Raw genomic sequence first — 26030 nt, forward strand, 5'->3', positions numbered from 1 at the left:
AACTGATACAACTCTGGATTTTATCACCGGAGATTTATGGAGGCTGTGCAGAGACGCAGGTGTGGGGCTGTGAGGGAGGCAGAGGCAGGAGATGTGTGAGGCGGTACGAAGCCTCATGAACTGTCCCAAAAACAAACGACATGATGAGAGTTCAGATGGAAGGGGGTGAGAAACGCGAGCGTGCTCTGCATCTGCATGTGTGCGCAGTTACCAGTGCTGCAGAGAGGACAAAACTGCAAGCAGACAGAACAGTTTCTGTTCCTGTTTTTCCTTCATACTATTAACAGAAAGGACATCACAGAGGACAAATAAAGCGGCTCCATCTTGTCTGTTTTCTGGTGCTGTGAGCATGTGCCAGACTCCAGTCTGGTGGGACGTTTGCACAGAGTTTGTCTAATCTCTGGTGACTACACAAACGTATGTGGTATAAATACTGTATGTAGTGTGGGAGCTGTCCCATGTTAACGTGTGCAGGAACTGTGGAAAAGATCGTGTTCCAGCCTTAACGAATTCATGCAGTGAGTCTTATTTAGCTTCAAAGTCTACATAAAAAAAACTTTTTCTCTAAAGGACTAATGAAAACGTCTCTGTTGAAAAACCATGTGTGCAGCTCATGCAGCTATCAGTACAAGTGGGTGCTGAGAGGGAAACAGACTTACTGTACCTTGACACCTTGGATGATGTGTCCGGTCTTGGCCTTGGCTGGAAGAGAGCAGATAAAAGTATAAGTAAGTATAAGATTAATAGTGATTTTAATAGCAACTGTTGACGCAAAAGTGGCTGTGTTGCATCCTCTCTACACTTTTTCCCTCAGAAAGAAAAGCTTTGTGTGACCCTTTTATTCAAAGGAACCCGGACAGATTGATTGGTTCGTCTGTGCAGCAGAGGGGCCTATAGGTTCATGACTGTATCAGATCCCACAGGCTGCCTGAGACAGACACGTCTCCGGGTTCTGAGCTGCAATTCACACTGCAGAGAGGAGTTTTCCGGGAGGGAAATGGGAGGTTTTTAATGTGACAGCGTTCCCTGACTCCCTGAAGGCTCCAGTCCAGGTGTCACTCTACGACACTGTGCGCCAGCTCAAATGTAATCCAGAATAATTACCAACTGCCACTGTGCTGCGTCACCATGGCAACTTTTCTTTCTACCCATCAGTGCTATTTATGGCGCTAAGTCTAAAAAGTAAAAAATATTTTTTGGCGTCTGTGATGGCAGCATACAGTGCCACACCCACAAACAAAATGGCGGTAACCTCCCCCCAGCATTGCACACTTTATTTTTAATTTTATTATTTCAGATTCTTTATTCTTAAATAAAGGCACACATTTCTTTGAGTTAAAATATACATTTATTATCTATTTTCAATAATTTCTAGCACATGTACATTTGTTTAGTTTACTTATTTTGGTTTGTTTAATGTCACCGGTTTTTTGAGTTGCCAGTGCGGAGGGTGCTACTGGTCTCTACGGGTGTGGCTGAGGTTCTGCTCCTGGAGCTGTGCTGTGAGGACTGGCAAAGGAGGAGCTCAAGCCTTCACAGCATTTAAATACTCCAGTCAGGCAATTGGGCAGGCGCCATCTACAGGAACCTCCAGGGGAGAAACCAATGGACTTATTTAATGTTTATTTGCTTTGCTTCTGTGGGTCATTATTCATTTTGTTCCACTTTTGATGATTTTCTCTTCCACTAAGAGACCAAGTTTTGTGTTTAGTCTTGTCTTTATAGTCTTTGTTAAATGTTTGTGTAGTCATGTTAGTCCCCCCCCCCCATGTTTCTCAAGTGGTCTGATCAGCCACTATATATGATCCCCTGTTGTGTCTTTGGTTAGGTCAGTTTGTTTCTGTTACTTGGTCTGTTCAGTTGGTTAAGTTAAAGTTATTTCCTGAGTTAATTATGTTTCTGTTGACCTCTTTTAAGGGCCCAGTTTGTTCATCTTTTTACATTTTTGAGAAAATTAAAACTTTTCATTTTTGATAAACTTCTGTTGTCCTCATTGGCCGCTCGACCCCTCACAGCGTCTTTATGATTCCAGGATTGCAAATGCTGTTTGTCATGGTCAACTCTACTACTACCTTTTTTTTTTTTCTTACGGTAATAGTAATTCATCTGGGAGGATCTATTTTAGCTTTGTTTGCTGTTTCTAAGCAAAAGAAAGATTTTTTGTTTTCATTAAAACAAAAAGATGCAGCAGAATCATCTAATGTGTGTGTATATATATATATATATATATTTTTGCTTTCCATCATTAATATTTGTTCTTTTAGTTTTTAGAGAGGGACAGAGGCCCAACTTTATATCATTGTTCTTAGTTTGCATTTTACCCTATTATGTTGACAGGCTAGTAAATTGTATAAATATATATAATATAAAACATATCAAAGTCCACATTTTCCTTTCTAAGGTATTTATGCTGATTTGGGCTTGAAAATGTGTTTTTTTAATTCTTTTTTTTGTCACTCTCCCGGGGAATTGCTACAACTTCAGATGACCACAAGATGTCCCCATTCTTTGAAGAAATGAAGCTTTGAATCTCTTTGAACCTTTGGGACAAAACCTCAACAACAGAAAGATTCATTTGCCAATCTCTGGTTTCTTTTCTCCACATTTTCTATTTTATTTTATAACAACGTGATCAGATTTTTGTCGTCTTCAATAGCTGTTTTTCCAACATTATGAGAAATTCATAATAGAATACAAACTTCAAGTTTTAGGAACGTTAACTCAATTGTCTTTCTTTTTTCCTACGGCTCCACATTCTATAATCACACTAAGCCCTGAATATAAATAGGGCTGCCTTAAATGTTTTTAGGTTAATCGGAAATCCAAGGATGGACAAAGTACATTTATGCAGAATGTAAAAATAAACATTGAAACAAAACTATGTAACTATCTGAGCCTCTTTCAGTTTGTTTTATTTTATATTTAGACATCCTATTAGGAGTTGCAAAATGCAAAAATATATTAAATTTCAGGGTCAGTAGATAGGAACCAAGAATCAGCAGAATGCTCAGAGGTGCACATCTGCTAAAACCTTTTTGTTAATACTGCATGCCATAAAGAAAAAAGAAAAAAAAGAAACAGCAACTGTGACTAATCCTGAAGTTTTGACGGGTGAGGTGGATTCCTGTCAGCACCTGTTGTGCTGTATACATCCCCTCTGAGCAGGTAATGAGGATGTCTGTCAGTGTTTGACATATCAACAAAGAGATATTCTAACAAAAGGAGTGATTAGAGTGAGACGGAGGCTGCTAGTTACACTTTTGACTAATGTGAATTGCTCAACATTAAAGAAAGGTGTTTTTTTATAGATGTTACATGAGAACTCCATGTTTTGGCCAAAAATTGAAATTCCTTCCTGTGTGGTAAGTTCCTGAACTCAAGAGTTATTAGCTACAACAAATTATTTTGGTCGGCTGTTTCCATGGTTGTCAATAAAGTTTTGGTTATGAAAGACATTGAACCTAGAGTTTGTATGTATATTCTCCTAAAGTGACTTTTATGTTCGAATCATAAATGAAAAAAACAAACATTGTTTTGCTTGTTTAAATGTGCTTTATCCAAATGTTAGGACAATGAATGTACTACTACCATAAGACAACAAGCAGGATTTCCTTTTATAATAAAATGTTAGGTTTTGATCTAACTTGGAATTGAATTTTCATGCCTACCCACCCCCCAAAAAAACAACTCCTGCAAAAAGTTAATATCTAAAAAGTGTTACATCTTTTAAAAGCATCCACAATTTTTTATTAACACCAGTAGTTATTCTTACATGTCCGTGCGGAATTTAAAAGATCATTTTAATCCCTTTTATAATAAAAAAAAAAACGTTTTAGATATTTAACGCAGCAACTAGAAGCATCTTATTCCCTGAGAAAAGCTGTTCACATGCCAATGCTTTTATGTACAAGATTCCAAGCCAAGGACGCCGCCTTTGTCTAAACTGTGTTGAGTTTGATGAAAAAAAAAAACAGACGGACGCCTTGAAAACCAGTCATTCACATCGAGGCAAGGCTGTTTGCAGTCCAACGCCAAGGAGAATACCCAACTGGAAAAATTACTTGACATAAATGTTTGGAAAATAAAAGGCAAAAGGCAAAATTGTTCTTTCACCAAGCAAACACACAAAGAACCCCAAATCCCAAATCCTTTTCTCCATCAGAACACATCCAACAACAAATTTGAAAAAATCTGAATTTGTGAGAAAACTTTTTGCCCAACCCTGCATTAGTTCCTACTTGTGAGACGACTAAAATTTTGTGGTTCAAATGTCCTACGGTACAGAAGGTGCAGAAATCTCAGAGGAGAATGATGCTCCCTTTTGTCGTGCTACACACACACACACATACAAAAACAACAAACAACAGCTTTAGAGCAAGCATGCTATGGCCTAAAAAACAAGAACGTTTACAGACGACACATAAATGCTCCTAAAAGACCTACCAAGGACAACTACTAAGCAGCTAAATAGGTGACTAAAGATCAGTGAACAAACATAAAAGATGCAAATGCTCTTTTTTTCCATGATCATAATGTCAATATGTGCAGAGACATTTGAATAGGTGCCTCAAATATACAGTAACTACAAAACAGACTTGTTTTTAAAAAGCCAGACAATGCCTATTGAAAAAAAAACAATTTACTGTTGTAAAAACTGTGCTAAAATTAATATTTTTGATTACATTTCATGTGTATTAAATTACACTTATTTGATTACATTAACAGCAGGCTTAGTATGGGGTATAAGCCAAAAGAAAAGTCTCCTGTTATTGTTGGTTTTTAGCAAACAAAAAAATATATATTTTTAGGAATTTTTAGTTTTTTGTTGTTGTAATACACAAATCAAGCTGTAGAATGTTAAAATGATTTGATATTCTTCCTGCCAGAGAGAGGGAGACGCATCTTGAAAACCACGATGAAGCTACAGCAATCTAAAACCTCACAAAGAGGCTTTCTTTCAACAGATGGTTGAAAAACTCGACTTTCAAACTTCTTCTGACAGGGAGGGGTTTTGAATCAGAACTGAAGGAAATAAAAAAACACAATAGAAAATCCTCTCTTTCTGAAATGTGATTCTCTGCTCTAACAGAGATGAACCACCACAGACAGAAGTGTTCAGACGTGAGAAGCCCAGCGAAGAGTAGACGTTCCTCTTTTCTGTTCCTGGCAGCACAGAGGTGAGCACTTTAGGAAGACTTTTTTTTAAATCATCCGAAATTCTTGATTCATCAGAGAAAACCGGTTTGTTTCATACTTTGTTCTAAATACATTTGCTTCTTTTTCCTTATATCGCAAACTCTTTCTGACAAAGGGTTATTCTTAAATTGGTAATAATGTTAAAACTAATGTTGTATGATTTTCCAAACAGAAAAAATCCAAAAGGTTTTTAGTACTAAGCCAGATATTATCAACACCAGTACCTGCAGCCGTGGCTCCGTCTATGAATGTGAGGAACGGAATTTTTCAAATATTGTCAAAAGCTGGTGAGCTACACCATTCCAGTCTAGACAATGATCACAACTTAAAGCCCTTTTATACGATATCATTATTATTTATATCCTGCTGGATAAATCCACTGGAAAAAAAAAGGTTAATATTTCAATGCAAGCTGTAAAACATAAAAAGTACATAAAAAGTACAATGAAATGAAGACTGTGCCGCATTATGTAACTTTTTCAGTATATAGTGTATAGCAGTGGTCTCCAACCTTTTTAACGCCAAGGACGTCACACAAAGTTTTCACGGACCGGTCTTTAAGTTGTGGGAGGATGATTATTGTAGCAACGGTACAATAAAAGAGGAACATAGACGTGCCAAGATAAGACCTGAGCTTTTATTTTGGCACGCACTACATTGTACATCGCACAGGTGTCATCATCCTCTCCCCTTCCCACACTCATGGTACAAAAAAGAAGTGCTCTCTATTAAATGTAGCTTTCCTTTGGAAATTGAAGGCTCCTCTTCTGCCTCCTGCCTGGGCCTTTTCCCCTTGGCAAAGAAACTTTCCAAAGACGTTTGTTTTTTATTCATTTTGCTAGCTCCTGAGTTTTATTTTAGCGATAACCTATCACGTGACCGAGAAGAGCGCCTTGTTCTGCGTCAAGAGAGACATAGACGGATGTAACAGAGAATCTGGACATTTTTCAAAATAAAACATCTTTCAGACTCCGAAATAAATAAAACGGAAATAATGTATGTTATTTTTCTTTCTGTGCAGCCCGGTACCAGATGACCCACGGACCGGTAACGGGGGTTGGAGACTGCTGGTGTATAGCATTGGTGCTTAACAAGGGTCTGGGAACCTCTTCAGGTGGCCTGATGAGACACCATTAAAAAAACAAAGTCTTTCAAAGTTGTGTATCATAAGTGGTATCACACCAATCCACTGTTCATAAAGTCAAAATCACTCACATTTACAGACTTGCAATACTTGCTGGTTAAAGGTGAATTGCCTGAAAAAAGGAGAGGTTAAATTCCATCTCAGCCCCCGACATTTATGAAACATTTCTTTTTTTTAAAATTTATTTGGTTTTCTCTTTAGGATTTGTTCAAAAAAAACATAATCTATGCAATCTACAGAAAGGAAAAATGGGTTCCAGCTTAAACAACTAAATGCGTCATCCCTTGATTCCTTTCCTCACGTCAGCCTTCATCTTTCATATCTGAACCTTCTGCTTTCAAATCTCACAGGAACAACAAAAACACAAATCCAGGAAACAGGAGCCTTTCACCATGAAGCCAAAAGAGTCACTTTCTGAGCCTTCTATCAACTTGTATTTGTGAATTACTGTTTTTTTTTCTACTGCCGATGGACAATTGGTATGAAATAACACATGACACGGACCAGAGGGCCATTTGGATGGTAGGGATGGGAGCTGGGGGAGGGGAGGTGAAAGATAGAGGAACCAAAGCCAAGATAGGAAGAGATGGCAGATAATGAGGACGAGAGAGGAGGTGATGAAGACACACAGAAGCTAAGACACGCACAAACAAATCAAGAGGACAAAGAACACATTTGTTGAAGACGGAGATGAAGGGGGAAAGTAGAAGTGTGTTCTTTCTGCCACAAATTACAGAGCAGTCATGTTGAAATAAACATCCATCCCAGGGGAGGGATGATCAAATAAATCCACCTCGTGTGCTGTGCTTCCTCAGGGAACCTGTCCTGAGTGAGACCAGGCGCATGCATGTGTGTGTGTGTCTGCACGGCAAACATGCAAATGCTTCCACACGTGTTGAATTCCAGGGCGAGTGAAGGCGGCACATCCAGACAGAACCTCATTGTACTGGCGGGCCAAACAAACAGGCGTGCATCTGTGCACAGCAGAAACAGGTGCTTCTCATCGAGGGACATCTGAGGGTTGCCACGGTAACACTGGCCAGCCCACGGGTTAATGGTTCTAGCGAGACAAATTGATCCATCCTCCCCTAAATGGGTATATTGAAACTGCATAATTCAACAAGGCAGATCTCATATTGCAGATACGTGTGTATTCTCTCACAGGATTACGCTCCTTGCTGCTACAAGTAGCTTAATATCGGCGTTTATATCGATCGCCCACTTGGGACATGTAAGCGATATATGAGACGTTTTCCCCCTCATAGAGAATTGTTCATCACTGTGGAGAGGATACCCATCAAACCGGGCATTCATATTATCTTAAAGAAGGATTCTGCTAAAGACTAAACCTAAAAAGGGAACTTCAATGTACAAATCTGTTAAAAAAAAACAAAAAAAACACAAAGCTCTGTGAATCCCAAGCAGCTGCAGGGCCTCAGGACTTTCCAGCACATGTCAGATGTCTTCACCATAAATGTAAAAACTCTGTATTGGGTCCTCAATTCTCAGGGTCACCCAAGTCCACAGAGGCTTAGTGTGCATGTGCAGAGGTTGCCTAAACACTTGTGTGCGTCCGTTAAATGGGAATCAAGTTAATGCCGCCCCGCGGGAAAGCCTCATTTCCTGCCTTCCTCCGCCCGCCTTTGAGAACAAGGCCAACTCTGAGGTCCTCAGAGGCCTGCAGATGTTCCTCCAAAACAAACACGACTGTGTTCAACCCATTAGGACCTGATGCAACAAGTGGATGAGGCAGGTCACACATCTAGAGGGCGCTATTGAGAATTCAATAGATGAACAGCTGGATCATGTCTGGGATTTTTCCATGATTCGGCATGAGTATCAACCTCAGCTAAAAGCTAATAGGAGATGCGCAAAATTGCATTTTTCTTTATTTTTTCAACAAAAACGACAACATATTTGGCATGTAAGAGCGCTTCTTTGCCCTCTAGATGACTTAAACATGTCATCATTTTTTCATACCACTAAAAAAGGGACTGAGAACATCAGGTTCTCAAGAAAAACAGCTTCCCACGTGTACATGTTTGAACTTCTGTGTCACACTCTCCTTCTATTTAAAAAGCAGAAGTGTACAGTCTGAACAACCTTGGCTTTGTGTCACCCAACTGCGTGCAGCTACCACAAACCTAAAACTGCTGGTTTTTCAACCCGTTCTAAATGTTCCCCAAAGCAGCTAGAACTGTCCATTTCTGCAGCTCTGCAGCCACAGCAAACATTGCTGCGTTTTGATTAGGTGAGCATTTCAAGTTTGTCTCTGCCCTGGGACAGAACAATTGTTTTCCCCCTGCTTGGAATTAATTAGCTTGGCGGTTTGCTGCCACTCAGCTGCTCATAAAATGCTAATACACAAACACCTTTGGCTGCTGTCGGGAGCAGAAACAAAGCAGTCAGGCGTAACATCTCAATGTGTAAATAGACGTAAGGAGTGTAAAAAAATAGGACAAATAGTTTGAATGATAATGGGACGTGTCACTCAGATTTTTTCTGTGACCTTATCAGGGAAGTCAAACAGATGAAGAAGCAGAACAAGTCAACTTCTGACATTTTTGAGCTGAAAACACAGATCCTGAGGGGGTCGCCTTTCTTTTCCTCCCATAAGCAGATTCATGAAACCCTGAGAAGGAAACTAATTTACTCAGCGCCGAAGACATCGCATGCATAAAATTCCACCCTTTTTCTCACCTTCTAATGCAGATTAGCATGAGTGAGAATCAAGACCAGATATGGACACATCGTTATTCAGCCACACCGGTCTGTATGAGCTTAATAGCTACCATGAAAATGAGATTAACGGGGTGAACGGGAAAGGTATTGTTATGCTGTGTGTTTAAAAAAAAGTGGGCGGATGAGAAAATACATGGGAATAATGAGATGCAACAGATGCCTGCAGACAAATGAGCCGCTTCCGAAAAATGCACCATGGAAAATGCAAACCCTTTCCCCAACAAAACAAAACAGCACACATTTTTCTTCCACTGCACCTAAAATCTACCATCCCCAGTGATCAGAAAACTGGCATACATAGCATTGAAAACATAGCATTTCTTTTATATCTTTCTGGTTATACTCGCCTTCTGAACAATGGGGGATCGGTAAAATAAGGGGAAATTGATGGAGGTGGCTCTCCGTGAGTGTATAAAAGCAGCTCATATGGAATAGTAATCCATCATTGCAACTAGATGTCCGGGGTTTAGTCAATGACCAAGACGGGGAAAGTTACAGGAAGCTTCTGATTAGCTCAAATCCATGAAACTTCAGTCTTAATGTAGATGTACTGACAGCAGATGTGCTCTTTGGTGTGTTCAGGTGCATTTAGAAAGGTTTGTCTTCTCAATCTTTTAAGATCCACTCCTATCACCTTTTGATCTATTTTGAAAACGTTCCCAGTAGGGGTGTGACGATAACCGCATCACTTTTTTTTTTTTAAGTTCTGCATGGAACTATAATTAAAACGTTAAACACATTCATCTTCGCTGCTAATTTAGTTTTTCTGCTAGTCCCGTGTTCAGACTTCAAGGGTTTCCGGTGGAGACCTTTTATTACTGTTCTCCTTCACTCCCTGCACGGCGCGCGGTTTCAGAAACACACACACATCCTTATTCTACAACAGAAGTTTCTGTCTCGCTATGAAATACGACAAATTTACTGCGTTACCTAGCACTAATTTCCATTGTATTCATATCCATTACAAGCTGCGTGCGTTCTTAAGTGCGCGACACGGCCGCCTACCGGATGATTTTGTGTTGGGGGGTGGGGGGGTGTACTATAACTGTTTTCCTTCACTCTGTAACACCAAACACGAACACGCACTGTTAGATTTCGATAAATATCACTACATGTTTTGTTTGGGAACTATTTTGTGCTGCGCAAAGTTACGTGTCTCTATAAACAAAGGCGGAGCCTCCTGCCCTGCGTTCTTCATGGGTGTCAGGCTTCATGGCTACCGGAAAGGTGACAAAGTGTCTCCAGATTCGTTTATTACTGGGCAATATATAATATTCTGACAAGATGACTGTACCAGAGAGCACAGGTGAAAGCTCGCGTGCAGCTCCAGAGCGGTCCCCTGCAGAAGAATCAACACGCACCCCCAACACACTTGTGTGCGCTCCTTCCTCAACACACGCAGCGCGCTGACACACACACACACAGTCATTCTACAACACCTATATATTAAGTTCATTATTTAGATAGGCAGTAGTTAGTTGTTAATGTTATTTGTTAATAAAGAATACTGCATTGTAATTGTAATCATTTGCGACGCGGCGGCCGGGGTTTTTTGTGTTTGGCGGGGGGGGTGGTAACGGTTAAACGCGAGACTGCGCCCCCTGCTGGTTTTTAGCCTCAATTTAGAAAAAAAATTGTCTAGGACTGGGACGCTTACACTTTTTTGGCCCGTGAGCTACCTTTGAGTCGACAATGTCTTGAAGATCTACCTGTGTTAGTGTGTGTGTGTGTATATAAATATATACACACACACATATATATATATATATATATATATATATATATATATATATATATATATATATATATATATATATAAAATTACTATTGGCAAGTAGTATTTTTCTATTTACTGACAATTACTATTAGTAAATGTTTGTTTATGAGTTACATGTTTACTTCTACATTGTTGTTTATGTACTGATGATTAAAAACTACACAGTAAGATTACACAAAGATACTTTGTATTAAAATAACAGATGAGGCGTTTTATAAAGACAGAAAGCAGCGACTATTGTATGTCATTTCAAAGGCGCTGATGGCGAAGCGCGTGCCATGGGAAAACACTGCTTCCCTAATGAGCTCGTATTTATCGGGCGAGAGCTGCAGAGGCGATAGCAGGAGGACACACGCGGGGCGGCTTCAGTAAACACTCCGGTTGTCCGGAGTGGTTTTCTGCCGGGGACTTGACGTACCGTGGGACAGAAAGCGACTTTCTGATGACAGACAGAATTTGCGCTCAGTGAATTTAAACATCAGAGGATGTCCGATTGGCTGTTCTGCATGTCAATCATGTCCCGTACTTCTCAGTGAGGATTTTGATTGGCTGGCGGATTTTTTAGAAGTACATTTTTTTTTTGTTATTTATCTTTGCTGACCTGCAATCTACCCTCATGTTCTTGAAGATCGACCGGTCGATCGCGATCGACTTAATGAGCACCCCTGGTCTAGGACAGTTTTTGCAGAGCGGCAGTAGTTCCCCGAGTTGTCCCTTTTCATCGGAAAAAGTCTTTAAGTGCCTATCCCCCAAAATTCCACAGTCCATGATATTTCTTGATTTTTTTAATGGTTAAAATCCACCTCAGGCTTTTATTTTATTTTTTCTTTCTTTATGTTGCTACACTGTTCAGAGCTCTGTCCCTCTGGTAACAAGAGTTGCTCCCCCATAAAGATATGGTAAAATATGGGAGCCTGACTCAAAGGGCACATCTCCAATCAGCGACAGCAGTTGGGGGTTGGGGTGGACAGTTGGGGGTGATTTTGAAGCTGAACATATATAGCAACCTCTAGATGAGCAAAGAGGGGGTGGCAGGAGTCTTCAAACGTGTGGTGCAGCCCCACCACCGACGCTTGAGCAGCTCTGGTAGGTTGCATCAGACAGGTGGAGCTCTATCTCCACTTCTTCGGCAATTCTGACGGGTTTCCTACTTCACCAGTGTAAGACTCTTTGATTTCATCAAGGAGAGGGGAAGTTTAGGTAGAAAAATTAGAAAATTCAGCTCAGAGAATTAAATGACCAAATTAGTGGGAGATGTTTTAAAATTGAAAGCAAAGGTTTTTCCAGTTTGGTGGTCGACATATTAAGGTTTAGAGATTGTGGTTCTAATCATCATCAAACCTGTGGCTAAAAAAAAGCTAGATTGCATTTTTCTTTATTTTTTCAAACAACGACAACATATTTAGCACATAAGAGCCCTTCTTTGCCCTCTTGATGACTTAAACATATCATCATTAGATTTAAACATTCGGGCTGGGTGCAATGCATTCAGAAAATGTCTTGTACATTTCAGACAAAATAATGACGTTTTAGTTCGTTTTCAACATAAAAACTTCACTAGAATGGTAAAAAATTAAAATTAAAAAATTAAATTGTTTCTTTCATTAACAAACAAAACTGGTTTTAGAAAGAAAAAAAAAGAAAAAAACAACCAATGTTTAAAAAATTGTTTGATTGCCACTTTACTAAATTCCTTTTCTTGCTTCTAAACCTAACCAATAAGACGAACAAATACCACTCAATATAACTTGTCACAAGAATCGTCTATAAACAAAACAAAAAGGGAAAAAAAATAAAGATTGGGAAATCCCTCTAGATCTTTCTTTATGGGGCCTTTTTAGGGGTTTATGTTTTAAATGGGTAAACAAGAATACATTAGAAATATTTTTCAAAATATGGAAGCTTGTCAGAAGATCAATAGTTTTTTATACTGGTTATCAAAAAGGGTGGAGTCTTATCAGATGTCATGACTTCAGTGAAACAGGATATAGTGGTTTTGACATTTGAATTTTGGTCTTCAGACGGTGTGAAACATTTTTTTCTGTGGATTCAAACCCACAGGTCAATAGACACTTTTGTGGCATCTTTTAACACTTCTTGTGTTTCGTTCTCAGTAAATATGTTTATTAATAGATTTGTTATTGGAAGAAAGCATCACTTATTTCATTTAATTCTAAAAATTGAATCCAACAATTGACTCCATTTTTTCCTTTCATGCTAATTTTGAATGCCAGTAGAACAGCAGACGCGTAATCATGCACTGCAGACATCTTTGTGCAAACACAAAGCCAAAGCCTGCTTCACGCAGCCAAACGTCCTTGCTATTTTCAACAGTTAAGAAAGCTAAAGGGGCCAAATCCTGTATAATATATGCATAACATGGTTGATTTTTTCATTTATTTCTTCTCCAAAAGGCATTTGCTGCCACAGCCTCTCTCAAATCAGTTAATAGAGGCAGCGTGTCCCAAAGGAGTGCTGAAAACCAAATGAAGCCGCTGAATGTGCAGCAGAGCAGTAAACAGGATGCTCGCTGGTGGCAGAGATTCTGCTGTCAGTCACCACGAAGGCGCGTATGCGCCATTATTTAAGCTTATAAGCGTGCACGGGAATCCCACTCACACATGTCATTCCGACAGAGATTAACCAATGACACAGCGGCAGATAGACAGATGGGTGCAGGCGAAGGGAGAGCGTGAAATAATACAGGCAGCAATGTGAAAAAGCAATTCAGGCAACGTCAAGTTGACTATTTTAAGGACAATGTGGTGGCTAAAAGCATTTTGAGAGGGATATCCTGGAATCACGTGGGAGTGGAAGATAAGAAGGTAAAGTCTACAGGTAAATCATGGGTCTTAAGCATGAATGCTTACTCATTTTTAGATGAACTGGAAAAAATACCTCCATTTATGCTTTTTCTGACTACAGCGCTGAGGCTGTTTTTCATTGACAAGTTCAAAATTCCATTTATTTCTTACTTAACACAAATCAATTTCATATCAGGTTTTATTTGTCAAATTTGTCTTTTCTAACACATTCTATATTTGCTCACTTAAAGCTGTTTTCACACAGTTTTTTTTTACACAAACAATGGTTTTGTTGGATTCCCCTCCCTTCTCTCCAACTACTAAAAAACTATTTAGTGCGGGACTACCTAGTGCCCTGGGTTTTAAAAGCAATTCAGAAACCATGCCGACTGCTTTTTTTTTTTTTTTTTTTTTAAACGGCAAATATGACCTAATCGATTTAACAAAGTTAAAATAGAATTGATATGAGCGTTTTGCGACGATCATTTATGAGTCCAATGTCTTCTGAAGTTAAAAACGTTGATGGTTTATTAAGAAAATACATTTAAATACATTTTTTTGGCAAAAATTGTTCAGACGCAATGCATTGTGGTCTATATTTGCCGATCAAGCGAGCATCGATGCACACTAGTTTTTCGATGAGACTTCTAGGAAATTTGTAGGGCACTTGATTTTGGAATTATAGATTTAGACAGCACTAAAAAAAATGAAAAAAGGAACTATAGAGCATATGTAGTGAGTTGAAGGAATTCGGACACAACCAATGTGGAAACTTTAATTACAAAATGACTACTTCCTGAATTAAACTTTTTTTTTTTACCTGAAAAAATGCAAAAAATTTGTTCAAAAGGAAATGTATCCTATATAAAAAGCATTTTCCAAGATAAGTCTCATCACTAGTGTTTTTTTTTTAACTAGACCCTATAAAAAAAAGGCTGATGCAAGTTATGTTCAATTCGAATCTTTCCATTTTTAATATTTTTTGTTTGATTAACAACTTTATGTAGTTTTCATGTGCTCCCCTCCCTAAATTGCCACTTTATAAAGTTGTCAGGGGCATTTTCTCCTGGTAGGGTGACCCAGGGCTAATAAGTCTTGGGGGACAGTGCCAGGCTGAGGGCAGTTTCAGGCAAAAATTCTAACATTTCTCCTCTACGGGGCACAAAATTCGTTGTTGCACTTACTTCCAGAACGGCTTGTACTCAAGACCCGCTCCATAAAAACCTTTTCTTTTGAATCAAAGTGAGGCCGACACATGGGGCTTTCATAAGACGCCTTTACAGAGCCTAGGACATTTACAGCATGTGACCCCATGAGTGCAACTCGTGAAGATTCTTTTTTATGGATGTCAGCCTAGATTTAACGCACATGACAACACACAGCAGCATATAATAGCTCTGACGACTTGCTTTTAATACGTGTCATTTCAAAAATTATGAGTACACAGGCGTTCATATGTTCATAAATGGGAGGTTATTTTTCAGAGAAGCCTCTGTATGAAAGGGACACAGAGTCTTTAATGGGATAGTAAATAATAATTATCTTCTTCATTTTTTCTCCTTTTTTCCAGCAGAATTTGTAGCTAAACTTTGAGGCAACTAAAACTTAAAATGAACCACTAAACATTCAACTAAACAAGGAGCAAAAAAGGAAAAAAATAGTCATCTGGAAGAGGAATTAAGAGTCTAAACAGTGCCAGGAGAAAGATTGGAGATTTTTTTTCTAAGCTGCCTTAGCACTAAAATAACATCTGCAATTCCCTCACTTCAACAATAAATCTGTTGTGTAAGGCTCTCTAGAAACCTCAGAGGACTGAGCTTGGAACACATTACTACACTTAATCTGAAATTCACTAAGAAAAGGCATGTAGAGCAACACGCAACATGACACTCTACATCCCAGAACTGCTTGTAAACCATTTTGGAATCTGTGACTCCGCAGAAATCCCTAAAAATATCCACACAAAACCAAACCATTAAGGCTAAAAGGAAGCAAGGACATAGAGCAAGTTTCCTCTAAGAAGCCAGTGGAATGTAAACAGGCCACACGCATTTTTCAGAAGGCCATGAGACGAGGGGCCACATCTGGAAAAAAAACAAAAGAGTAGTTTATTGGAACTGTCCATTCAACCCGTCCGATCCCAAACTGTTCTCTAAGAAAGCCCACGAGAGGCTGCAGGAATGCAAAGCCGGGAAAATGCTGGGAAGAACGTAAACCTTCAACCTTTCCTCTTAAGAAGAACATAAACGTTCAACCTTTCCTCTTCATTTGTTGCAAAATCTGGTTAAAGGGGAGTAAAATTCTGCAGTTAGGGTAGAAAAAAACCTTCCTGCTTCCTCTTTCTTTTTGTCCCACTTTAAGTGCACACAACTGATAAAATTCTCACTCCGATCATCTTTTAAACCATTTTAAAGCGTTCCTTGTGGTATTTTCCTGATTATGCCGTTTTAAACCAAAATTTAAAAAAAAAAACCCGGTTGTTTTCTAGAACATAGGTATGCAGAGCTGCAGTAGGTCATCAGAAATTCCCAACCAATTTGGGGGCGGGACCAAAGCAACCCCATCCTGCCCTTCCTGTCACCCATAACTGAGATATCTGTTTTACACTCTCTCCCACTAACTTACAGCCCCTCACACCCCCAACCTAACACTAGCAGTGCAGCGTAGTTTCTATGTCACAAATATGAGTTTTTCCCAACAGCATTTTTAATGGTGTGCTCCTGATTCATCACTATTTGAATCAGACATGCAATTTTAAGCTCAACATCTTTTATGGCCACGCGATTAATAAATTTAATCGATTAATTCGAATTTCTTGGTTAAGACGATTTATTTTGGGGTTAGGGTTAGGTTAGGTTCGTTATACATGTCCTCCATCATCAGAAAAATGCCCCAACAATGTGTTAAGAGCACCAAAAATGCCATTTTCATCGGAGTGGGTTTTTTAAGTACACTTGAACTGCCAAACTCTGACGGCCTTCACACTTTCTCAGACATGTGACACCATTGTTGTGTTAAATCTATGGCCCACATAACCACCCGCTCCACAAATGACTTTCTGGGTCGTTGAAGGATTACTGTAGGGCCAACTCTCCCGTCTGGAGCTGGAGGGGGGGGGGCGCAATCAGGTCAAACGGCTTTCTTTAAATTATGGTAAAACGCGCAACGATACCAGAAGCTGGTTCTTCAAAAGTTCAGAAATCCATAAGGAGGCTTTAATTAGCAGGAACCCGTCTAGACAGGAGAAAGTCAACAGTGGCTCATTTCCTGTTTTTTGACTTTTACGTAGAGATGCAGCCCCCCCCCCCGAACATGTGGGTACCACTTTTGTTCTACTGACGACAGGCTGCTAATGAAACAGCTGGTTGGAGCCAAGACAGCTTCAGAAGGGGACCCCAATCCCTTTGAAACTGCCTTTGAGAGGATGGATTCCCATTGTTTGAAGCTGGAAAGTCTTTGCTCAGCAGTCGGAGAAACCACATTCGCTTTAGCTGTACAGTCTTTTTATAGCATGTTATGACTTCAAGAACAAAAACAGAACTGGCCTTGAAGACAGACGGTCTTTAAACTCAGTGGTGAGCAGAAAGAAAATTCCCTTAAGAGAAGGTTGGACTCATTAAATGATAACTCTGTTTTTGTTTGTAACGCCAACCAGAAAAGAAAATACATGCCCAAAAGGTAATAGTATGTTATCAAATACATTCAATTTAAAATAAATATAACTACAAGAAAAGAAAAATTCATAAATAGATTTTTTTTAAGTAAACACTGTTAAACATTAAAATAACAAGGGGACTGACTTAACAGGAAACAAAGAACCAGGACAGGCAGTCTTTGTAAATGATTTGTTAGGACAGATTGGATTTATAACTTTAGGTAACAACTGGTAAAAAAAAAAAAAAAACTAACAGATTTGAACATTCTCTAAACTTAAAGGCCCACTTTGAACATCTTTTGATCTATTGTACAAGGCTTCCCAGTAGTCTTTAATGATGATTATGCCATTTTTAGCCCAAATGGTTGGCTGCTCCTGATTCACAATAATTTGAATAAAGAAATACTGAGAAGTGCAATTTTGAGCTTAATTTTCTTTACATAAATACTCTGTCATGAGAAAAAAGCCGCAAGAACGTATTAAAAACACCAAAAACGCAATTTTCATGGGAGTGGGTCTTTGCCAAGGTGCTTGAGTATAGGCTTGTCTCCTGCTGACTGACTTCACCAGATAAGAGTGAAGAGAAGAAAAAACACATCTGAGAGGAGGCGTGTGTCACACAAGCAGGGATCAAGACAGGTTTGTTAACATCCCTTCCGATGTTGATCCTCCCCGGGCCTTGTTATCTCCTGGCAGACTGTCTTGCTGCAAGACGGCGTGTATGACAGCCTATGAAAAGGACGATCAACAGACCTTAGAGACTGTTATGGATGCTGTCGAGGAGATAAAAACTCTTGAAGTGTGAAGAAAGATGAGATGAGAGGAGACTAATTCAATACACCAGCAAACATGAATTTTTATGCTGTGGTTCTCCCTAATGGCTTGTTGGGTGTGGCAAACTCTTACATTGTTTATTTCTGCCAAAGTGCTCAAAGAATCCCCCAATAAAGCGACTTTAAATATATCTGAAGAGCGAACGAGGATCCAGAACATAACGTAACAGCATCGCCTGTGGGCTTGGAGCAACACTCCTCTGCTTTGGTGCAGCCATTTCTCTACAGGTAGACTGTGACTAAAGCTCTGACAGCTGCCATGAATCCAACAACGGCGGTTTCTGAAAAGCCAACAGCAAAGCTGTGTGTGAGAAAACTCCTGCTCATTCGCTGCAACTCTCCCATAATCCTTTACTCTGCAAAATGACACAGATCCCAGACACATCCTCTTTGCTGGCGCCTCAAACCTCCCCTCCTTTCCTCTCTCGCGCACACACACACACACAATCTCACACACAAGGTCGACGACCATGACACATCTCCCAACAGTGGATCATCTAGATTACTTAAGGACTAAAGAGTAATAATAAATAAAACTACCCGTTAAAGGAGATTTATGTAATCCAGATTCCAACTCAAGTGTTTGACACTTTGACAACTCAATCACTAGGAATAAATAGAAACTCTATGATGAAAAATTCTCAGCCAACATAATCAAAAATTTTTTTTTTTTTGTATGGCTTTGTGGAAGAGGAGTATAAAACGGTACCTCAGTGTTCCGCTGTGTGCACCCACCAAGGACAGGAAGCTTTCTGTGTATGGAGTGATAACAAGCAAACATTGCTTCCTCATCCTTAAATACACTTCATGGCAAGTTAGTTAAGGTTCACATATTAGCTGCAACTTGCACAGGCCAGGTTTTCTCCAGGAAAGTCTTGAAGCATGCTAAATCCATTTGAATTTTCAAATTAAAGCCTGTTAGGCAAAATAGAAAAAAATTGTTTTGCCCGGATACAACATGAAGGCAGGGTGGATCACTGAGCTACGAAGCAAGAGACGGAGAACTGCACAGTTCTGGTTGGCACTTTAGTGATGCCAGTTGGTCTACCCATTCCCTAGCAACCCTGTAACCTGGGGCAACAGGGCCCTGACAATCAACAAACACATCAAAACTCTTTTTGCACACGACAAAAGATGCTAAACACAGACACACACCCAGCTTTGGGGGGGGCGTTGCATAAATCAGGAACAAAACCCGAGGTTAAGCACAAGTAAAGAGTGAAACTCTCCTCTGCTTTGACACCAATGAAAGGGTGAGTCTGATTATCAACGGGACACATATCCTGTAAGACCCAATCCAATACAAAAAATTCATTTTTTTGTGTTTCTATGTTGCAGCATTTTTCAGATGAAGGACAACAAAAAAATAAAATGTTAAAGTCTGTAGGTGTGATGTAGAAAATGCACTGCCTAGGCCACAAGCTGCCTGCTCCACTCAATTCTAAAGCGTCCACTTGAGTGTTGGTTTGTCAACAGCTGACCGACAACACCAGATAAAAGTGATCCACTACATCCATGTCCGTCTTCATTTTCCTCATCCGAGCTGCCATCTGCTTCAGAACTGCACGGCTGGATAAGTCCAATATCGCTCGCCTATTTTGTGGCACTGGTCTGTTAGGTTGGGGCTGTAAGCTAGCGGGTGAGGTTGTACACAGAGCTCTCAGCGACGGGGAGGGAAAGGGGTTTCGCCCACAACCCAGAGGGGAATTTCTATTGAACTACTGCTGCTCTACAGAAATCAAGTCCTATAAATGACACAGGTTTTTTTGATTTTGGCTAAAAATGGCAATTACATAAATAAAAGACACTTTGACAATTTAAACTCTGAGTCACAGTCAGACTGCAAGACAAAGTGGAAAAAAAATGGATCACAATAAGTTACTTTGCTTTTAAGTTACTGTTGAAGAATATAAAGGATGCACAGTGTGACACCACACCCCAGCACAGTTAGCCACAAAGGAAGCGGCAGAATTAGTTTTGAAACTAAATCAAACGGCGGTAAACATTCGGCGGTTGTGTGATGTGCCTCCCTGTGAATCCTTGCACGTTTGGATGACCGCGTCAGGTTGGCGAAGCACAGTCCAGCGAACCTCGCTAAATTAGATGAGCGCCCTTAATGCTGCACTTGAAACCCTTTGCAGATGCAAGACGACGGAGCAAATGCTAAAAACGCTTCAAGTGAAGCAAATCAGCAGGATCATAACGTACGGGAAGTGAGGTTTTTAGACCACTGTGAGGTTAGATGAGCACAACAGGATGTCTTTAGGTCTCCAACTGTCTGTTCCTTGACTGAGAGTAAAGGCTTTCAAAGCTTAAATTGCTCATAAATCTCTGTGCAGACATAAACACGTGTATAGGAATGTTGGGAGACTTTAAAGCTACCCCTAACAGCATTGACAGTTTAACGGGTACCAGGCGGAGCAGAGTCTTTAACGATGTTACTGTGGTGTTCGGCGAGCTTAATGAGAGGTCATGACCATGAAGTCTGGGTGATTAGTTACTGAGTGGTTGTCAGCTGTCTGTGAATTAAAGCGAAAGTTTTACTGAGATCCTACAAGCACAAAAATCCATCCGGAGTCACACTAAAGCGAGCCTCCTTCAGCCACTTCTCCATCAAACTACCACCTGCTTTGAATATAGCTTAAAAACTACATATATGGTCATTAAAGATCAAAAGATACACTAAGATTAAACCTTTGAATCCATTTTTTAAAAGCTTTGGTTTCTTCTCTATATTTTGCAGCTGAGAACAATCTAAAAAATAACCAAAATGCTAATCCTCTCATTAAATCCTCACTAAATTGTTAGTGAGGATTTTCATTTTCCGGTTAATGAGCGCATGTGTGCTTTTGTGTTGATCCCCATCTGTGTCTTTGTAACGCACATGTATCATATATATTGGATCATTTGGTAGTGTTTAGAATAGGGAAAGAAAAACTGAGAAGCAAACTGCAGTGTCTTTCCACTGCAGTTTGCTTCAAGTAATGCATTTTTTGAGACCAATAAAAATAAAGGGTGCTTCTGAATAGCTTGATCATTAAAAGATTTTTTTTCGAATGCATAGGCAAAGTACATTGACTTGCACTAAATGGAGAAATGTGGTTGGCTCAGATTGCTTTTCGACTCACATTAATAATCATTAAGGAGAGATGTGATACTCTTTCAGTACCTTTTAGAGTAGATGATGCAACCAGATTAGTGGATTAGTTAAATGACAGAAAACCAATAGGCTTGCACTCTAATAATGAGACACGTTACATGGTATTTATGCTGAAATAAGACTGGTTGCAGCATCCACGTCATATTTTTAAAGAAATTATTCATACGAAAATCTTTACATAAAATATGGGTTTAGTCCTGAAAGCAAATTGTGGAACCAACAAGAATTACAATATACATATTGGTTTTTCTAATTGCATTGAAGCAGAAGAAAACCATCATGCCATTAGAAGTTTTAACAACAAAAGATATGAGTAAAAGCTTGAAATTATATTCTGCTGTTCCCATGGATGATAAAAGGGATAATACAATACAATAATACTGATCCTCAAAAGGTATTTTCACAGACTTTATGCATCAGTTTCACAGATATTCGCCCATGTCCGCAGGAAGCACTCGGTGAACCCGTACAGCGAAAATGTTTTTCCCACAGGCATGCTGCAGGGGACAGGTTGTAGAAAACACTTGAATAACATGCAAGGATACGTCAGGGTGAAGTAGGGTTAGGGGTTTTCATTTCACACCCCAACTCTTAGAAATGAGGAAATTAGACAACGTGAGCGTAATTTTTGTGGGGATCGTGCACACCCCGTGTGTGCAGCATTTGCACACGATCAGTAAGGCGCCAGTGCTTGCACTGTACCAACGACTACAGCGTGCCATAAGGGCACCGTACAATAGCACCTCTTGTACATCATGCAGTAACTGCGTCTAACTTCCATTAGCCTTTTGAATAAGCATGACAGTCGTACGTCCCCTTTTTCATGATGTCCCTTAAGGTGGTCGTACGAGTCTTAAGGGAACTGCAAGACACGCCTGTGCTCCCCCTAGGAGGCAGCCACTGCTCTCTACGACCCTCCACGGGCTCGGACAACACAAAAACCTGCAGCCCCCCCGTTCAAAACAAGGTGCATGTGACTAAGGCTGGTTTTAAAAACTGTAAACAAAACTCTAAGACATATAAGAAAGACTGTTAAAAATATTTGATCATATATGTGAGAACGTCAAAGTTATTTGATGCCAAAGAAAGCTGACAAAACTAATGCTTACGTCAATTTGGTTCTGAATCCGCTGGTTTTAAAGTTTGGTCTGAATCACAACTATAAGTTGCTTGGGCTGCTCAATTTTTTTTATTTGTTCACGTGCTTCAAAAGCTAAAGCACTCAGCAAGAAGTACATTCAATCTTGCTTTCCTTCACTGAGTCTTGCGCACTCGTGTCTTGGAGTTCCTTCTGCCAGAACTTCAAGTTCTCTTTACAAATTCAATGCAATTCAAAGCAATTTTCCAAGCAAAACAAAAAAGTTGGAGGACACTTTTTTCCACCAACTCCGCTCTGATGTTTGTCTTTACATTTTCCTCTTCTATCATTTCAGCTGCTCTCCATTTTCTTCCTTCCATGGTTACGTTTGTGGTTAAGGGTCATAGTTTCGCTTGAATTTCATTTTGAGCTTCCGCCCTGCTGCTGGCCGCCCCCTGCCGAGCGTCGGGTCTTTTTCCCGCTCACATTTTCTCCTTTTCTTTCTTGCCTTTGGCTCTTCCCTCAGAAAACTTCCTTTATCAGTGGCTGAAAGGTAACTCCCTCTCATCTTCCTCTTATTTCTTCCTCCTGTCAAAAATCCTGCTCCTCTGTGAAAACAAAGGCAGTGCAGACAGGAACTCCCTTGTTCTTAAGATTCATTAGCAGTTTTCCCAAATGTGGATATTTGACCGAACAAGCATGTACTCTTCACCATTTTACTGTTGTTTTTCTGGGGCTAAGTGGAAACAAACATTTGACACATTGGACAAAAGAAGTTTGGTTCAAAAACAAAAGGATGTTACCCATATTTTCCTGAGTATAAAATTGAATTTTTTTTGCATAGTTTGGTCGGGGGTGTGACTTGTATGTGATTTTTTAAAAATAAATAGGTTCATGTGTTTGTTGTGTTCCCACTAAAAACCGCTAGAGGGCACTGTAGGCCTGTGTATCAGTATTTGCTACTGACATCAATGCAGAAGAAGAAGGGCCGGCGTCGACAGAATTGTTCCAAGCCGACACAGAGGATGAAGTCTTTGATGGATTTAGTGATTTTAAGTGATATAAAGACTTTAGTTGACTTGTTGGCATGTTCTTTATGCTATCTTTATCAGAATTATTGTTCATATGCTGCGCTAATGTACTAGATTCCTCCTATATTTCATCAAGTTAAATAAGCATCAATGTGTTACGGCAGTGAAGTGTGCAGATATTCGCGCAATTTGTTAAATACATTTCTCTTAAAAGTGTGAATTTTTTTAAATTGTTTTATTCTTTATTATACTATTTTTTAACTGGTAAAGTTTGCAATTACAAATAGGTGAGAAATTGTCAACTAATCAAACCCAGATTTAGGAATTGTTAAAGGCATTGGGTGTTTTTAAAAACAAGGATTTTCGAGTCCAACTGCTGCCGAGTGGACACAACTCCCGTAAGCAAAATCAATTTCAGCGTGATTCCACAGGACAATAGTTGTTATGTTAACCAGACAAATGTCAAAATTCCTTTTTTCTGTTTGATAGGGCAATCACAGACGAACATCAGGGACTAAGTGTCTGAGAACTGAAAGTCCTCTCAGTTTGCTTCAACAACCAATTCTTCGTCTCTCCACTTGGCTCAAACATCTTTTCCCAGTTTCATTTACTCATAAAGAGCCCTCCAGGTCCCAGTAGTTAAAAAGAAAAAAAATTGGATAAACTGTGCGGATTACTAAACCGTGCACACGGTTTATCAGTTTTTTCTTTCTTTTTAACCACTGGCACCTGGAGGGCTCAGTATGCTCATTTATTTGTTCTCCATCTTTGTCACACTGTTGTTTTGTAAACTTCACACTTTTTCTCTCTTCTTTTTTACTTTTTAACTCTACATAGAGTCATCTTGAAGAGCCCCAAACCCACTTTATTCAAAGAGTTCGGCCTCAGTGTGCATCGAGGAAAAGAAGAGCGGAAAATTTAGAGAGCGAACTCACTGATTGACTCAAAGATCAAGAGACAATCTATTCAGGGAATACATTAGATAATATAACAAGTTCAAATGTCCCTAATTGCCCTCTTTTGAAGCTTTTAGCAATCTTTGTGTTGCTGCACTCACACTCAAGAAATGTTTGTTTTGCTCTTTCCCATCATCCCCTTAAACACATACTGATCTCTGGTGAAATAATGCCCCCGAATCCATTAACAAATACGTTGCCAGCTCAAAGCATTTTCACTGAGACCAAAAGCGAGCTCCAGGGTAAACAGTTTCCCTTCTTGCTTACATTTAAGTGCATCAGAAACAGAGTTGTTTTCCTATCATAATGTTCTACAGGAAATGTTCTCCTCTTTGGTGAACAAGATTTTCAATCAACTTTATTGGGTTAAATCTGTTTACAAGGTGCTCATCTAACTGAAACTATTATAAAAACAGAGGAGATGCAATCAGAATTTGGATTTGACACTAAAGCAATTAGATTTATGGGTATAATTTAAAGACTTCTAGCAATTTGGCAAGAAAAAAAAGAGGAACAATGAATCAAAATAATGTGCTTTTTCTTTAGTGTATAAAGAGAAATGCTGGTCAATTATTGTTCATTCGCTTAATTTTAATCATTAATCACTTTAGTGGTAGAGAACTTTTTAACAAGGACCCGTTATAGAAAAAGGACAAACAGTCAAGCCTTCAGGACTACTTGTTTGGTGGATATTTGATAGGTTCCTGGAAGAAAATCAATCGCATGTTTTACCAGTTGCAGAACTAAGAAAATGCGGAAATTTCTGCAGCTTCCAAGGACTTTAACAAATTTAGCAACAAGTTATTGTGAGAGTGCTAACGGGCAAGGGAACAGAAACTTGCTTTGGTGTGGCCTGTAAATAACTGCAGAAAAAGTGTAGTGGTGGGTAGGCAGATGGAGACGCTGGTGAAAGAATGGAAAACATGTTCTGTAGAAACTGTGAATGTCCTGTTGCATTAACAAGAAAGCTAACAAACTCTTGGAAAACATATTCTCCTACAACAGAAACATCTCTGATGAGTTAACAGTGTTTCAAAAAGAAGAAGCTTTATTTTGAGTAGCATATGTTCACTTTTGTTGGAAGTTGTGTTTGCAATAAAAAAGCAAAAACTAAAAAAAAAAAGGTTAAAGATTTACTTTACAGATTTTTAAGGATTTTATTCTCAGCATGTCTGCTTTGGAAGATTGATGAGCACAGGATTTTCATCCCTACCATTCCTACCATTGCCAGATACATTTCATATTGACAACTTGTCATGACAAACTAACTTTAGAGTAACAATGTTAGTACAATGACAATTTCTTAAAATGATGAGAATCAATCATTACTAGTAATTTTTCAGGTTTTTTTCAAAATCCGGCAACAGAGGTTTCCAATAAGAGCGGTAGCTGCAGTTCTTGTGGCTCTTTTGACCGAAAAAATATGGCTTGGTCTGAGATGTATTTAAAGAAAAATGTGCTCAAGAATTTTAAAGATAGATATGTATTTTTGAAGTTAAGATTGATTTTGTATTGATGAGTGCATTTTCAAACCCAGCCCTACATATGGCACCAGTCAGCTGCCTGGCCAATCGGTTGAACACACCAGACGACAAACATTAGTGTTAAACATTACTGGTGGTAATACATTTGCCACATTTTGGTGCTTTTCAGC

The 26030-nt window shown here is 39.4% G+C and overlaps 1 protein-coding gene across 1 annotated transcript in view; it reads right to left on the reverse strand.

Annotated features, from left to right (window-relative positions):
- pag1 (phosphoprotein membrane anchor with glycosphingolipid microdomains 1) overlaps positions 1 to 26030 on the reverse strand; it is a 51602-nt gene that overhangs the window by 14875 nt on the left and 10697 nt on the right. The window contains exon 2 of the mRNA XM_023960178.1: positions 665 to 702. The gene's annotated coding sequence lies outside the window, so the exon portion shown is untranslated. The remainder of the gene's footprint in view (positions 1 to 664; positions 703 to 26030) is intronic.

Source organism: Oryzias latipes, chromosome 11, assembly GCF_002234675.1.
Source record: "Oryzias latipes chromosome 11, ASM223467v1".
NCBI classification, from domain to species: domain Eukaryota; kingdom Metazoa; phylum Chordata; class Actinopteri; order Beloniformes; family Adrianichthyidae; genus Oryzias; species Oryzias latipes.